Here is a 16,069-nt window from a genome sequence, read left to right as displayed (position 1 = left end):
TGTATAGGCATTTTTCTGGCTATATATTGTGTGTTCTTCAATAGCTTTCTTCTGCAGTTTCCATATGATATAGATTCCAAACTTGGAAATATTTAGGCACATGGCTAACTTTCAGTGAGAATAGCCTCATTGATTTAAACAGGGTTTAACCCTTATAAATGTTAGAATGACTGCTTATTTGCGGGATTGGACCTCATGGGGCCCATTTTCAAAAAGATAAGCGCACTACATATTTTAACTACTGTTTCTGAGTTTGCCATTAAAGTTCTCTCCCTCTCTCTCCCATCTGTTTTTATTGCCTTCAGTAGAAATATCATGACACTCTGAGGTAAATAATGATTAATTTAATTACAAACTAACTGTAACTTATGACAAGACTCTCCAATCACTTACCTCAAATCATATGAGTGTTTCAAGATGCAATTGTAAATCTCCTTTTTCCACGTCTCTCACAGGAGATGTTGCAGCCTTTTGCTTCTGGTGTTCTGCATTAAAACTCTTTCCCTGTGCTCCAGGATCTTGAACAAAAACAAAACAAGAAACTCTCTTGTCATTTCAAGCGATTGGTGGGTGGCTCAGGGGAAATCCCTGACCTTTCTCCAATGTATATTTCATTATCTAAAGCAAGTGTGATAACTCCCCCCAACAGAAGCAGCATGAATGCTCTTCTGTGGGTTGTACTTTAAAACAAAACCAAAAAATACCAAAACCACACTATTTTAGACCACTCAAAACCATGTGATTTTTAAAATCTGCAAGACAGTACACTACAAAGTATTCATTTAAAGCACAATCAGTATATACAAGACTCCACAGATCTATGAAGGTAAAAAGGGAAGGAAGCCCAGAGATACAAATCAGAAGAAAAATCATTATGTAAATGAGAGCAATCATCGGTTTTATTATTATTATTACTATTATTATTTTTATTTATTATTATTATTATTATTTATTATTACTACTAATACTACTACTGTTATTACCACTAATAATACATATAGGGCCAACTCCCTAAATCTTCACTGAGTTACTGTAGTATTTCTGTAGTAACGGCGTGGGGGAAGTAGTAGCTGTGCTGGAGAGGCAATGCAGCATTAGCACTACAAAACCCAGCCCAGCTGACGAGAGAGGAAGGAAGGGAGGAGGAGCGATGAAGCAAATGAGTAAGAGAAACCGGCAGGTCTCTAATACAATCAATTTTGACATTCTCCACCATCACCAAAAAAGGCCTGGAGAGTTTTGAATTTTCAGCAAACGCTGCTACTAGAACGCATTCTCGCCGCCCCCCCCCGTTTCACCCTCCTCCCTCTCCCGTACCTGCAGCAAGGCAGGCCAGGAGCTGGCTGGGTACGTAAGGCTCCAAACCAGGCTCTGTCAGCAGGAAAATCCCCTGGCTACGAGAAGCAAACGCTGCCAGCCAGTGCAGAGTTCACTTTCCCTCTGAGAGCACGGTCTTGTGTGTGCACGGCCCCTCCGGATTACAGGCATCCCAGTTATTTCTCTACAAGCAATTTTTAGGACCGACAACTATATTAATTCTTGCTCTGTAAAAGGCCTGAAAGACAAACCATTCCCGGGGCCACACCTGTGACTAGCCCCATTCAAGCCCACAAACTTTCACAACACAGCAAAGAGGAGGATTTGACCTTGTGTGCACATAAGCCAGACTGGTTTGGTTTTCTTCCTCAGCTAGGACAGACAGCTCTGAATAATATTTTCCATTGCTTTTAATTAAGAAACAGAGACGTAATCCACAGCCTTTTGTGGCTGTACGTACTTCAGAAAATACAACTTTTCCAAAAGCAGTCAGAAATTTAAAAAGTACAGCTTTCCACATCACAGTTTATTTCTACACACACCCCTGGAGAAAACAACCCAAAAACTCAGAGCAAAGACCACCACACAAAGAAGGGGAAAAGCAGGCTTCCCTTGACACCTGCGCAGAGCCTGCGCCTACATCACCACTCCCCAAAGCTGCTTACGGTACAAACAAATCCAAAATACTCCATTTAAAATTACCCTGCTCCCCAACTCCACCGTGCTTGTTCTCGCTTACGTGGTGTTGCTGCTTGCTTCAAGGAGCCTGCTCTCGCTCAACATGAGTAAAGATTGCAATAGCCAAGCCTATAGACTTGCAGGAAGAAGACGAAGCCCTCTAAAGCTGTGACACAAATCCAGAGAAGGCTGGAAGTTCAAAGTGAAATGAGGACATTCTGTCCGTGAGTCATGCCACCTAGAAACCATTCTTAATTTAAGAAAAAGTGTTAAAGGGATTATTTTATGGAGTGTCACCCTGCTGAATCAACTAGGTTCTGCCTGTCATTTTTTTCCCCTGACTCAAACACAAGGTAGCCGGGGATTCTATTTTAAGATCAAAATCAGCATAAAATCCTCCCATTCTTACTTACATACTTACATTTTTAATGCTCTGTTTAAAGAGACAAATAATATTGTTTGAGGGACAGATTCCCAGCTATCTACCCTCCAGGCTTTCTGCATGACCTATGGGCAAATGCTATGTGACACTTCCTGAAGGGCTGAAATAGCTCAGAATAACACTTGAGCCTCTATAGTACAACAAAAGTATGAGAGCTTGGCTCCTAATGCACATTATCACTTAACCCAAATTTTCCCGTGCCTCAGTTTCCCCTTCCGCTACAGCAAAGGTAACAATATTCCTCCATCTGAGAGGGCTGATTCGAGGGACACGACACCCATGCTGATTTAGTGGATAAGCTCCTACCGTGGACAAGGTTATAGATCTCTTAACTCACATGAGGCTGAAACTTCACATCCACAGAAAAAGACCTTGTAATCCAAAATGAGGAGCGAGTCATCAGCCTGTCCCTCTGAAACTGTTTCACTAGTATGACTCTCTCCTCCTGGGTGCTCCCAGCAAGCGTGGGGGAGACTGAATGGATTCACTGTAGTCACACAACGGCTTTACAGCTGCTGAAAAAAGGCTTATTGTAGCCCTGCGTTTTACTATATCGAGTAGCATACATTAATTTGCTGTACAGCTTCCATTACCCATCTGATCCTTACAGAAACAGCAGCAGCAAATCAGGGTTTGTCAAATGAAAAGAGATTTAACTGTGATGGAGGAAATTTTCTGGTTTTCCTAAAAAAAAAAAAAAGTAATAAGTAATAATTTATACAGCACAGAATAAACACTAAAAATTCCATGTAACAAAAATACTTTAAACTGGTTCTACCCTTTTTTTTTTTTTTTTTTTTTTGCTACATCATGATACTGTGAGCCAAATTTCATGATCAGAAAGGAGCAGCAGGCCTACCATACACACATGTGCTCTTCCTGCGGTCACTGTCCACTCATGGCTTGCACCTCTATGCATTTATGATATTTGCTCAGTAACCTGACTGGTATTAAAAACAACTGTGAACTCTTAATACAGAACTATTCAGTAGTGAGTACGAAGCCTCACTCGACAGTCAGATAATGCTGGACTAGATTTGACAGCCCCTTTCTAAATGGCTTGATTTTTCTCTGTCGTGTCTATTGAGACAGGGAGGAAGGACAGTCCTGAATTAGGCACATTCCTCCCAGCATTCAACTACTCCACTCTCCCCCTTCTGGAGAAATGAATGTAGCTTCAAACAAATTAAAGGAGTATTTTGTCAGCTCTTTCATTCCTCCCAGTGCAATAAATGAGGTAGTGCTTGGCTTTTCTACCCCCCAGCAGAACCAAATGAAGGCTCACTCTAAAGCACAGATCCCCCTTCCTCCTCCCATACACACAGTGGGTGCTGGTTTTGGCTGGGAATAGGGCTATGGTTTGGATTTGTGCTGAAAACAGTGTTGATAACACAGGGATGTTTTCGTTACTGCTGAGCAGTGCTTACGCAGAGCCAAGGCCTGTGCTGCTTCTCACACCACCCCACCAGTGAGCAGGCTGGGGGTGCACAAGGAGTTGGGAGGGGACACAGCCGGGACAGCTGACCCCAACTGACCAAAAGGATATCCTATACCATATGACTTCATGCTCAGCATATAAAGCTGGGCAAAGAAGAAGGAAGGGGGGCATGTTTGGAGCTACAGCATTTGTTTTCCCGAGTAACCATTATGCATGATGGAGCCCTGCTTTCCTGGAGATGGCTGAACACCTGCTCCCGATGGGAAGTAGTGAAGGAATTTCTTGTTTGGTTTTGCTTTGCTTGCGTGCAGCCCAGGAGTTCTCTCTTTCACCTTTCTGATTCTCTCCCTCATCCCACTGAGGGGGGGGAGTCAGTGAGCAGCTGTGTGGGCCTTAGTTGCTGGCTGGGGTTAAACCACAGCAGTCCTTTTTGGCACCCCACGTTGGGCGCCAAAAAGGACTGTTGTGATTTAACTCGGCAGACAGCTAAATACCACACAGCCGCTTCACTCACTCCCTCACCAGTGGGATAGGGGAGAGAATCAGGGGGAAAAAGGCAAAACTCATGGGTTGAGATAAAGACAGTTTAATAGGACAGAAAAGGAAGGGAAAATAATAATAAAAGAATATGCAAAACAAGTAATGCCAAATGCAATTGCTCACCACCCACTGACCAATGGCCAGCCAGTCCCCAAGCCATGGCCACTGCCCCCCAGCCAACTCCTCCCAGGTTTTCTTGGTCAGCATGACATCATATAGTATGGAATATCCCTTTGGTCAGTTGGGGTCAGCTGTCCTGGCTGTGTCCCCTCCCAGCTCCTTGTGCACCCCCAGCCTGCTCACTGGCAGGGCGGTATGAAAAGCAGAAAAGGCTTTGACTCTGTGTAAGCACTGCTCAACAATAATGAAAACATCCCTGTGTTATCAACACTGTTTTCAGCACAAATTCAAGACATAGCTCCATACCAGCTCCTACGAAGAAAATTAACTCTATCCCTGTCAAAAACAGGACACAGCATTAACCCTACCAGCTGCAAAGAAGCTGAATTCAGTCAGGGTCCCCTGAAAACAGCAGTGTATCACACCTGCAGTGTGATGCATGGCTAACCCCTAAGAATTAAATGATGGTAGATCAGCACACATCTCCCTAAAGGGAGGTACTTCCCTCAAAAGCTGTGAGACTAGAAAAAAAATCACAGGGTCTTTTTCTCTGGCTTCAGAGCCACAGGAACACAACAGGTGCTGTGCTGGTCTGCATTCAGAAGGCAGAAATATTTTGCTTTTCAACTAAAGCTGAGACAGACAATACCCCTTGCTTTGGCAGCCTGGGACCTTAAGAAAACCTCAAATATCACAAGAGTATCAGCCTGATAAAATGCCACCAGTGGGACCCCTCTTTTCCCCAGCCTTCCTTCATTTCACAGTGGTGCCTCTCTCAAAAGGCCAATGGAGCTAAACAGACTGAGCTGATTTTCCATTCTAGTCAACTTGTACGTTTGCTATGTTAGCATGACTTGACTCAGATCAAAACCAATGAAAAACCACGGCAGTGGAAACAAAGAATCAAGTAAAGAAAGAAATAAAACCCCAGGACAAACTACAGAGACTTGGCTCGTATTTTTGGATTTGGGCAAGCTCATCCACCTCCAAGCCTGGGTGACAGAGGGGAGTGCCAGTCTCCCTCACCATCCCCAGGGCAAGTGGTTTTTTGTGGGCCTGGAAAAAACCACCATGGTATTATCACGCATGACAGAGCCAAGGCCAGATCAAAGTGGATTGCTAAAATATGATCTCATTTTGGGACTGGCTACGAAGGATGGAGAAATGGTGGCACCAGGCTCTCTGTGCACCTCCTGTCATGGGGACAGGGACTCTTTTCCTCAAACCTCACTGGAACGGGCCTGCTGTGCTCCCTTGCCTCTGCCCAGGATCTGGCAGGCTCAGGCACGTGTTCCCACTTGGTATTTACTCTTTTTCTTGCTTTCTGCTTGTAAGCACGAACACCATGAACTCCCCTCTTAACAGCCAAGAGTGACTTTATCGCATGATTTTTGGAGCGAGGCCAGTCGGCCCGCACTCACTGCCCCCCTGCCTTTACACAGCCTGTTTATCATTAAAAGGCAACGCAGAGCCACACTATTCCACTCGGTTAGGTCTTTCCAAGTTGTAATCACCCCAGCCTCACCAGGCGCTGACCTCAGGCTCTCCCTGGCACCCTCTTAAGCGCCTCCTTATCCCAGCATCTGAGCACAGCACGAAGGCCTGAGAGACTGACTGCACAACAGGTCAGCGGCCTCGTCCTGTGGCAGGAGACCCTGCCATACCACAGGGCACAACCCTGTTTCTGAAACCCAGCTTCTGAAACCAGGAGTGCCAATGGATGCAAAGCTGAGCGCCGTACACCTACTTTCTCACTGCCCGAGCTGGCCTGGACGGTAATACCCTTTTGTAAAACTTCAGTGTGTTGCCCATGAAAAGCAGCAGGTGAGTGTGTCTCTCTGCTAAAGGGCACATACAGTTTAGGAAGAGATGTTAAGAAAATGAAGTATGGCATTGCATTGGGTTTGCGTGGCAAGGTTTTGGTAGCGAGGGGGCTACAGGGGTGGCTTCTGCGAGAAGCTGCTAGAAGCTTGCCCCATGTCTGACAGAGCCAATGCCAGCCGGCTCCAAGATGAACCTGCTGCTGGCCAACACCAAGCCCATCAGCAACAGTGGTAGCACCTCTAGGATAACATTGTTAAGAAGGGGAAAAAAGAAACTGTGCACGGCAGCCTGAAGAGAGGAGTGAGAATACGTGAGAGGAACAGCCCTACAGACACCCAGGTCAGTGAAGGAGGGAGAGGAGGTGATCCAAGCGTCAGAGCAGAGATTCCTCTGCAGCCCCTGGAGAAAACCATGGTGAGGCAGGCTGTCTCTCTGCAGCCCATGGAGGATGATGGGAAGCAGATATCCACCTGCAGCCCCTGGAAGACCCCACACCAGAGCAGGTGGATGCACCTGAAGGAGGCTGTGACCCTGTGGGAAGCCCATGCTGGAGCAGGCTCCTGGCAGGACCTGTGGCCCCATGGAGAGAGGAGCCCGGGCTGGAGCAGGTTTGCTGGCAGGACTTGTGACCCTGTGGGGGACCCATGGTGGAGCAGTCTGTTCCTGAAGGACTGCACCCCATGGAAGGGACTCATGCTGGAGCAGTTTATGAAGAACTGCAGCCTGTGGGAAGGACTCATGTTGGAGAAGTTCATGGAAGACTGTCTCCTGTGGGAAGGACCCCACACTGGAGCAAGGGAAGAGCGTGAGGAGTCCTCCCCTGAGGAGGAAGGAGCAGCAGACACAACCTGTGATGAACTGATGGCAGCCTCCATTCCCCTGTGCAGCTGGAGGGGAGTTAGAGAAAACTTGGAATAAAGTTAAGCCTGGGAAGAAGGGAGGGGTAGGGGCAAGGTGTTTTTAAGATTTCATTTTATTTCTCATTATCCTACCCTGATTTGATTGGCAATAAATTAAATTAATTTTCCTAAGTTGAGTCTGTTTTGCCCATGATGGTAATCGGTGAGTGATCTCTCCCTCTTCTTGTGTCAACCCATGAGCCTTTCATTATATCTTCTCTCCCCAGTCCAGCTGAGGAGGGGAGTGACAGAGCAGCTTTGGTGGGCACCTGGCCTCCAGCCAGGCTCAGTCCACCACAGGCATGATTTTCAATGTCTAGATACATTCTGGGTTCGTCAAATGAAGGACTCTAGAAAAAAGAAGAAATTTCATGTTCTTTGGGACAGATGAGGTTTGTTTTTTTTTCCTATTACCTTCTACTTTACTTACTCAGCTCACCTACCTTCTAGCATACCTCCATATGAGGTTGGATTTTGAGATGTAGTAGTTTGCTACTATATAGAAAGATTGAACAATCAATATTCCTTATACATTTACGTATCTCCAGTGCCACAGAGTACAGGACACTTTAGCAGAAACCTGTGGTGACCTTTGTTGCGGTACACTTTGGAGGCCTGACCATAAGCTTTTTTTAGAACAGAAATTTGACTAAGCCACAACCAGCTCAGCACTACTGTAGTTTGGTCTGACTTTCTGAGATCAGCAGGACTATGCCAGCAGCTTGGCCAGAAACTAAAATCTTCCAGGCAGAGGAAGAAATGTTGTCCTCTGCCTGGATTCAGTGAGTTGGTTGGCTACAAAATCTACTCTTTCAAACAAGGAGAGACAGGACACTAAGACGAAGCTTTTGTGTAAGTTTACTTGCCTGACTTTTTTTTTTTTTTTTTAAAAATCCAAACAAAAAAACCCCAACATTGTACTACTGCTTCTGTCATCTCTACTTCCACTTCCTTTTCTTTAGCACAAATCATAACATGAGCATTTCAGCAAATACCAGGTTTGGCAGTAGGCTCTCTGGGCTGCCAACTGTCAGATCCAGAAAGCAGGAATGTCACATCTGCCAGACTGGCTCTCACACCTACTCTCTAAGGTAACATCATGTATTTTTCCAAGCCATGCTAGCAATAATATGACATTACATCTCACCATACCATATGTTCCTTCTCTGCCTCAGGAAACACATCAAAAAGAGCCTACAGACCTTTAAATAAGGGATGCCCAGCCAACGTCTTACAATGACCAATAGCCTCAGTTCAGTGCAGCATCTAACCACCCTCTTAAATTTAAGGGCATGAGCACTCTCCAGTGGCCCAAGCAAGCCCGCAAGTCAAGTACAAACTGCTAGACATGGGTCATTACTGGTTAAGCATCTAATGTGCACTTGGCATTGTATAAGCTCTTTAAAGCATACAATCCTTCTTTTGGTAGAAGATTTCTTCTTTCTAACTTCTCAAAACAGCCTTCCTTCTCCAAGGCCTACTCACACCAACCTTCCCCTTTCCACAATAACTACAAAGAAAAGGGAAGAAGGAACATTACGAAAAATTATGAAATGTGTTTTACTAACTGGTACAACTACAAGATCAGATTGCTGAAATACACCTTTCTTTCCATCCCTTCATCCCACAAGGTCCCTACAGCTCACTGCTTTTGTTCAGATCAGGCACACGTAGCTTTTGAAGCAAGTCTCCAGATAATCCGTCCTGCCTGGGCTTTGGTTGCATTGTGAGGTGGCCCTGGAGCACGTGAACTGGATCCCTCTTGGGAGGAACTAAAGTACAAGCATCATGTTCCCCAGAGTGGGCAGTTAGCGGCACCAGACTACTCCAGAAAGAAGTAAAAGCAACCCTGAAATGTGCCTGGTGTGAACCTCAGGATCCCAGCACCAAGTTTTTCACATATACAGATACTCTCCAGTTGGTCCATACTACTTGTTAATGTAGGCATAATCACAGAAACCAAATATTCTGCTGTCATTCATCTTTATGACACCAAGTAAGATGATATTATTGTATCTACTGTAATATTGCAAGTGTAATAGTGACAGCAGCAAGAGCATCTTGAAGTGAACGTAGAGAAGAGAGAATAGATCAAAGTAGTTTCAGCTACAATAACTAACCTAATTTCTGTAGTTTTACAATGAGTTCTTCTACTCTTTATTTTCTCTTCATCTTGCACCAAAATAGTAAAGAATGGTTATAGAAGGGAAGAAGTAAAACAAACTGGATAACAAGACTGAAAAAAGTACTACCTTTGCCCCACTAAACCCCACAAAAAATAATAAACTTTAGACATTAGGTGTAAAAACAGCCAGCAGAAAATTTTAGGCAGTAGCGTTTTTTTAAGGTGACTACGTTGTCATCTGAGCTTACGTCAAATACCCTCTGGTATTTTTTCTCATGGTGAATCTTATGTTCTTTTCCCAAATGTCATTAAAAAGACCCCTAAAATCTTGAAATTTCTTATAACTAATTCAAGTAATAAGATGGTCATCCCACCTTTTTTCAGTGCATGAAAGGCTAAGAATCCTATGACATGACATCTAACTTTCTCAGTTACCTTTTGCCACCTATTAAGAAGTACCTGCTGAGCCTATGTAGGTTTGCAGGCCACATGGAGGTCTGCAGGCCACTAGCTAGAAGCCACCTGTCTACACAATCCACTACATTTGTTGAAAACATTATCAGGAAGGGGAGAATGATGTTTTCCTCCTAAGCTGTTTGTTCCTAGCAGTAATAAGAGTGTAACACTCAAGAGTTTCAGTGGAAGTTGCTAAGAAATACCTCGTGATGGAAACCGCCTTGCATTCCCGGTGCAGGAAACCTCGTTGCTCCATCTGTTCAACTTTTGTTAAACAGTTCTGGACCTGGCAGCAAATTCATGAGCAAGAGTGACACTGACCAGTGTGTTGAGGACTTGGCCGAGGCCAAGTGAAATGCTTTCCTAGTACTTGAGTACTTCTTAAAAGCTTCTCTCTTCTTTCACATGCCTTCCACTGGCCCTCCACACAGGAGACGACTCTGAGCTCACTGCAAGCAGGAAGCGCAAGGGTGGAGGAAGTATGTGTAAAATCCAGTGTCTCAATTCATCACCACTGTCCATTTTCATGAATGAAAAGGGCAAAGTCAGTAGGGGAAGCTGGGCCCTGTCACGACTGCTACCGCGCCATTTGTCCTCTCTCTTCAAAGCATTGTGGATCCGTGTTCGTTTCCTTCAACGATAACTGTTTCTAAGTATTAAACCAGCCAGAGATATGGTTTCTAATGCGGTTAATTTTTAAGACAGCGCAGCTTTGTGTGTAACTCCTTATGTTGCATTTTCGAGAGCCATCTGAGAAGGTCCGGGACCTTTAATAACTGATCTGTGCGTTTAAACCGCATTCACTAGTGACTCTACGCCCAGGACAGAAAAGGCAAGTGGTCGGGCTCTAACCTCCCAGCTCAGCCACACAGGCCAGCGCCATGTTACATATCCCATACAGCCCTGGTCACATCACTTTGTCTGTCTTGGGCTCCATTTACCTCCTGCAGAAAATGGGAGACAAGAGTGAAGGTCCTGTTGGTTTAGAACAGAGGAAAGCTGGAAACCTAAAAATGCTACATTTATTAGGAAAGTGTGGGAGAAGTCAAGGGAGTTAGGGTATTTTCCCTACTTAAAAGACCAAGTAGTCTTATAAACGGTGGAGTCCACAAAGGCTGGTTTCTTGTGGCTTTGCCTCTCGCAGGTAGGTGACTCCACGCACAGTAAGATGCACGCTCAGAGCAAAGCTAGCCCTGCGCTGGGAACACTCGCAACAGCTCGCGCCCCAGCGCGCTCTCACATCCGTGATAACACGGGCGAGCCTTTCCTTCAGAAAGGTCACTAATTTCTGTCGTCGTCCTATATCCAACCGCCTATTTCACAAAACTGCTAGGAGTTCAAAGACTTCAGGATCTCAACCCATCTGTTAAATTCGGCTGCAGCTGGCCAGTGGATTCCAACGTTACTGCAGGGAGACTGAGAGAGAGACAGCGTGCTCCAGAAAGAAAACTAAAATACCCGGTCTCAGCCCATGAAAAATGATGTTAAACTGGCAAGAAAGGTAAACAAACGGATCTGATGTTACAACTCAACTGCAGTGCCAGTTCTGCAAGATTCATTAGTATCAAATCCAAGTGTAGTCTTGCCCAGGGAGGTTTATTTTACTTACGCTGATTTGAAACACAGCTTTACTTTTACTTACTGTGAATTGCATTCTGCTTATGAATAATATTAGGTATAATTTCTGGGGAATTAAATTGTAATCTTTCCTCTGTTCCATTTCTTTTAACACATTCAGTTTACTACGGTGACTTGTTTGTGCTATTACTAAATTGCAACTACAGAAAGTGGGACAACATTTTGTTCCTTTGCAAGACAGGAAAAGTGCATCTGTAGATTTAAGTACAGATAACAGATTCGAATCTGCTTCAGATGACACAGGACAAATAGATGTCTGGGGTTTTTGGGGAGAGGTGAGATAGAGAAAGGGTTTTTCCCCTGGAGGATCGAAACAAGGTATTTTTCCTTAATGTGATTCATAACATAAGACAGATAAATATCCTTAATGTGATTCATAACATAAGACAGATAGACCACGTCAGGAACAAAGCTAAGTTTATGGAACATTCACAACGTTGCGTATGGCTACATGTATCTTATTAATTTTGGTGAAAAGAGTTTGTAAACAGAAAAAAAACCCAAACCTCTACTTTATTTAAGATATTGTACCTCTTTCCATACACACGCATGTACTAATGTGGGCTGCAGCACAGTCTAATTTCTCCAGCATTTATTCAGACCTAAGAAGAAAATGCTTTCAACCCGCAAATATTTGTCATGACAAAGCTAGCACTCAACAGTTTCATTTTCCAGCACCAACCAGTGCCAATTTTAATATTATACTGTCTTTTCCAACATTCCTTGATCTTACACCTAGGGTTCCTCTTTGATGTCTACAGCTTGTGACTGGAACAGCACATAACTTTCCTATCACCACTGTCCTGCAGAAAACAAAAGTAGTCCTTCAACCAGCCTCTGCAGGATGACCGAGGTTTGCAAGGAAACCAGCTGCACAGCTTTCTTTCAAATGGGCAAAACAGACAACATTCTGCATTAAGTAACTTGTATACTACTAAAAAGTGCCAATAATAATTACATAATTACTTTAAAAGAAGTAGAGCAATGTCTAAAAAGCTACAAACACGCCTCCTTGTACTAGTCCCTGGACTCATATTTTATGCTAAAATGCATGTGCCTCAACGTATAGGTATATATTAAAATGTAACATAAACTAGATTAATCCATTTAAAGCTTTACGCAAAGAGTAAAAGATTTTAAAAGTCGGCAAGGACCATTATGCTCCTTTAGGCTTATGCTAATTCATATGGCAGGCCATACCATTTCAGCCTAGCATGCCCTCCATAGTGGGAATCATCCTTACATTGCATACAAGTGAGCAGCATTGAGCTCAATAATTTGCAGCGTAGCATTTTCAGAAAGACATCCAAACTCTATAGAAAGATTTCATCCACCCGTGAATGTACTACTTTCCTAGGCCTTTTCACAGTTACTACCAGGATCTTCTCATTATCATTAAAAACAAACTGTTCTTCATTGTGAAAGATTGAACTGTTCCCCCTGCTCTCCCAAGTTCCAGTGAGTGAGCTTTTCACGAAGCATTGACACATTTGTACTACAGAAAAATGCTTAATTAAAAAAATAAAATAAAATCCTTCACTCTCATTTGAGTATTTTTTCAGAATGCTTTCCACATATCTTTAAAACTTCCTTAAACTAACATTTGCTATTTAAAATTTGTGTTTTTGAAAAATAACGGCAGCTGATCTGCACACAAACCCATGAGATACTTCAAATTGTTGCATCTTTTTGGAGCACTGAAGATTACTGGAATACATGAACAAACAGACATAGATTCCCTCCATTTCATATTCCATTGAAATCATGAGCCACTCACTGGAAGTGGGGAAAAAAAAATGTAATTTGGGGGTTTTCCTGCATCATAAGGTTTTGCTGCAAACTTTCCCAAATGAACCAACAAGGCTCTTTTAGGCCCCAAACCATTTATGTGCTTAACTTCAGGGGCTTCAGAAAGTGAGCAGGACTGCTCAGATTTGCAAGTTAAACACCGGCACAGCCAGAACTGTAATCCAAACCAGTCAGCGGTATCGCTGTTAACTGTCTGTGGGGGAGCTGAACGTGTCCCCTCTTCTCCCCCAGCTCTCCCTCTCTCTGTATTTCCAGGAGCAAGAAGGAGGATAAATGGGCCTTGTACTATTTGTACTAATCACCTGTTAGTCACAGGAGTCTGAAAGGCAAATTGACACATCCACTCATTTTCACTGTTTCCGGTATTTATAGTATTATTTCTCCAGGACTGTGAAGTAGCTGCCAATTATTACTAGATTTTGGCATGCAGAAGCTCATGTATATGAAAAAACATGATCAAACAAAATGCAGCTCATTAAAGAAAGTTTATAACTCCATTCCCTGCCCTCATACTTTGTTTTTATCTCCTGGAAATATTTACCACATCACCTGATTAGGTTGAGCTGCTTATGTATTTTGAAAATACAAATTATGCCATCAGTCATTCGTTGTATGACAGTAAACTTGCAATTACACAACTCTGCAAGTGGCGCACCAAGGCAGGCACAACCCAGCCCCAAGTGTCAGCACAGCACAATGAGACTACCTGATCTTTACTGACCTTAAAAGAAAACTCAGGCAATAAATGAGCTCACACTCTGAATAGCAAAGCTTGGACCGGCTCTAACCCTGCACCAGAGGGAGCAGGGCCACGTCTCTCCAGTTTATCTCTGCAGGTAAGGTGAGAGGGAAGCTCTTGCAGAGGAAGGAGCGGCTGGATCACTTTCCTAGGTGTGTAACCTTAAGACTTGTTTCCCAGAGTTGGGCATTTATGCCAAGAAGTTATTGGACCCCAATCCTATGTTAAAACCTACTGTCATTCTTTCTCTTCTTTCTCCTCCAGTTTGCTTCTGAGCTTACGCTCCTCACACAGAGGAGCGCTGAGGATTCGGTCCTTCACATACGTGCAGAAATGTACATCCAAGGTGTCACCCTCAGCTGCCAGGAGCAGGATCCAGCTCTTTTAGACTGCGATGGTTCAACATTATTTGCCCTACAACCTCTGGGAGAGAGGGGCACCTTAAGGACCTTGAGAAACCTACCCTTAAACTTTTACATCCATCCTCATTTCCACCTCTCCTATCACACTTAGAGGAAAGCCCCTCCCTACACAAAACTGGCAATAATACTCATAGCGAACCAACAAGCAGAAAAGTAAGAAATTATGGTGTACGTATAAAATTCACGCTGCTCAGTATTTCTTTCCAGTCTCTCGTATCTATCATAACACAATTAAACAATTCCCCCAGTGCTAAACAGCTGGTTTCCTCCTTTTTGATGTGATACACTATCTTGATTCACATGATACTGGATTTGCCCAAGGCTGCGACTCATTCAGAAAGCTAAGCACAAATGCCATGTCCAATTTAAGACCCAAACGAGGCTTTAAAACATTACACTAAATCTGCAGAAGCCTCATGCCTGACTCCTTCAGAGCAGAGAGCATCATCTGAGCAAGCCTTTCTGCCCTCGCAAGTCCCAGCCTAACTGGTCAGTATGAGTGGCACGAGACAGGTAGCTGCAGAGGACTGCTCTTCTGCATCTCCTTGTGATGTAGAAGGGAACAACGATTGGTCCCGCACAGATCTGCACGGCGCCAGCGATCTATTTATACAGCTCTAGCAGGCTGAAACTGCATAGAAACTGCAGCCATCTCTTCAGCTCTCAAACTGAAGAGGGGTGGATGTCTCTAATTCTGATTCCCATGGTGTTCCATGCAAAAATGACAATCATTTTAATACTGCGTGGGGGAGAGCTGCCGGCATGTTTTGTACGTCTTTCTCTACACCAGCTTCAAGATTCTTACACCTCAAGAATTATCAGATTTGTCACTGGGTTTTAGATTCCACATCTGTGATTTATAATATGGCCACCCAAATTAAATCCAGGATAACACTTCCCCACTACGTCCAATTAGACAGTAGGCACTGCAACTTTCTCTCTTTTTTTCTTAAGCATATGACAATAATAAAACAACAACAAAAAAAGTCATTTAGAGTCATATTATATCCAACTGTCATTTGTAAGACTTTACTGTATTATTAGTCAGAGCTTCTGGTGACAATATAACCCACAAGACTGAAACTTGAGTGGTTTATACATGTCATCAGAGCCTCAGATAAAAATGCCACCTTAGAAAGTGGGAGTATTTAATTTTTTATACTTTTGTACTAGTATAAAGCATTCACTTAATTTACATCAGTGACTTCTTTTCTTAAGGTATTTGTATCTGTTTGATCTTTTACAAATACCTAGTTCTTTGCTTCAGATCTAATAGTACTGAGTACTTTGAAGACATTTTGTTAGGCTTATTAATTAGAATTCCTACAAACCTTTAGGGTTTGGGTTTTGTTTTTTTCTTTTCTCTTTTTTTTTCCAAACCAGGTCACAGCATTGTAAATGCAAAATTGTAACCCCCTCACCCCCAAATACCAAGTTCTTTTTGTGAAGAGGCATCGATGAGTTATGTTGCTTGGTAACAGCTGCATGGTGTAGTAGCTGGTACTAGGTATCTGTACAAACACATGTCCACAGGCTGTAAAACAAAAACGGACTAATTCTCAGTTCCTGTACAAAAGCTAAACCCCACTGAAAACTGGCTCTGAAGGAATGCTGTGACTCAA

At 43.5% G+C, this 16,069-nt stretch overlaps 1 protein-coding gene across 17 annotated transcripts in view; it reads right to left on the bottom strand.

The window, feature by feature from the left end:
- The window catches only part of ATXN1 (ataxin 1), a 229,714-nt gene that overhangs the window by 164,245 nt on the left and 49,400 nt on the right, over positions 1 to 16,069 (bottom strand). For 13 of the 17 annotated variants that reach the window (XM_054817216.1, XM_054817206.1, XM_054817208.1 and 10 more), the window contains one exon: positions 394 to 518. The gene's annotated coding sequence lies outside the window, so the exon portion shown is untranslated. Of the gene's footprint in view, positions 1 to 393; positions 519 to 2,056; positions 2,185 to 3,003; positions 3,122 to 16,069 lie in introns of those variants that run through there. The other 4 variants (XM_054817209.1, XM_054817215.1, XM_054817210.1 and 1 more) reach the window with 3 other exon arrangements.

Source organism: Grus americana, chromosome 2 (assembly GCF_028858705.1).
Source record: "Grus americana isolate bGruAme1 chromosome 2, bGruAme1.mat, whole genome shotgun sequence".
NCBI lineage: Eukaryota > Metazoa > Chordata > Aves > Gruiformes > Gruidae > Grus > Grus americana.
The sequence above is the reverse complement of the archived record's forward strand: the minus strand, read 5'-3'. Positions and strand labels throughout refer to the sequence as shown.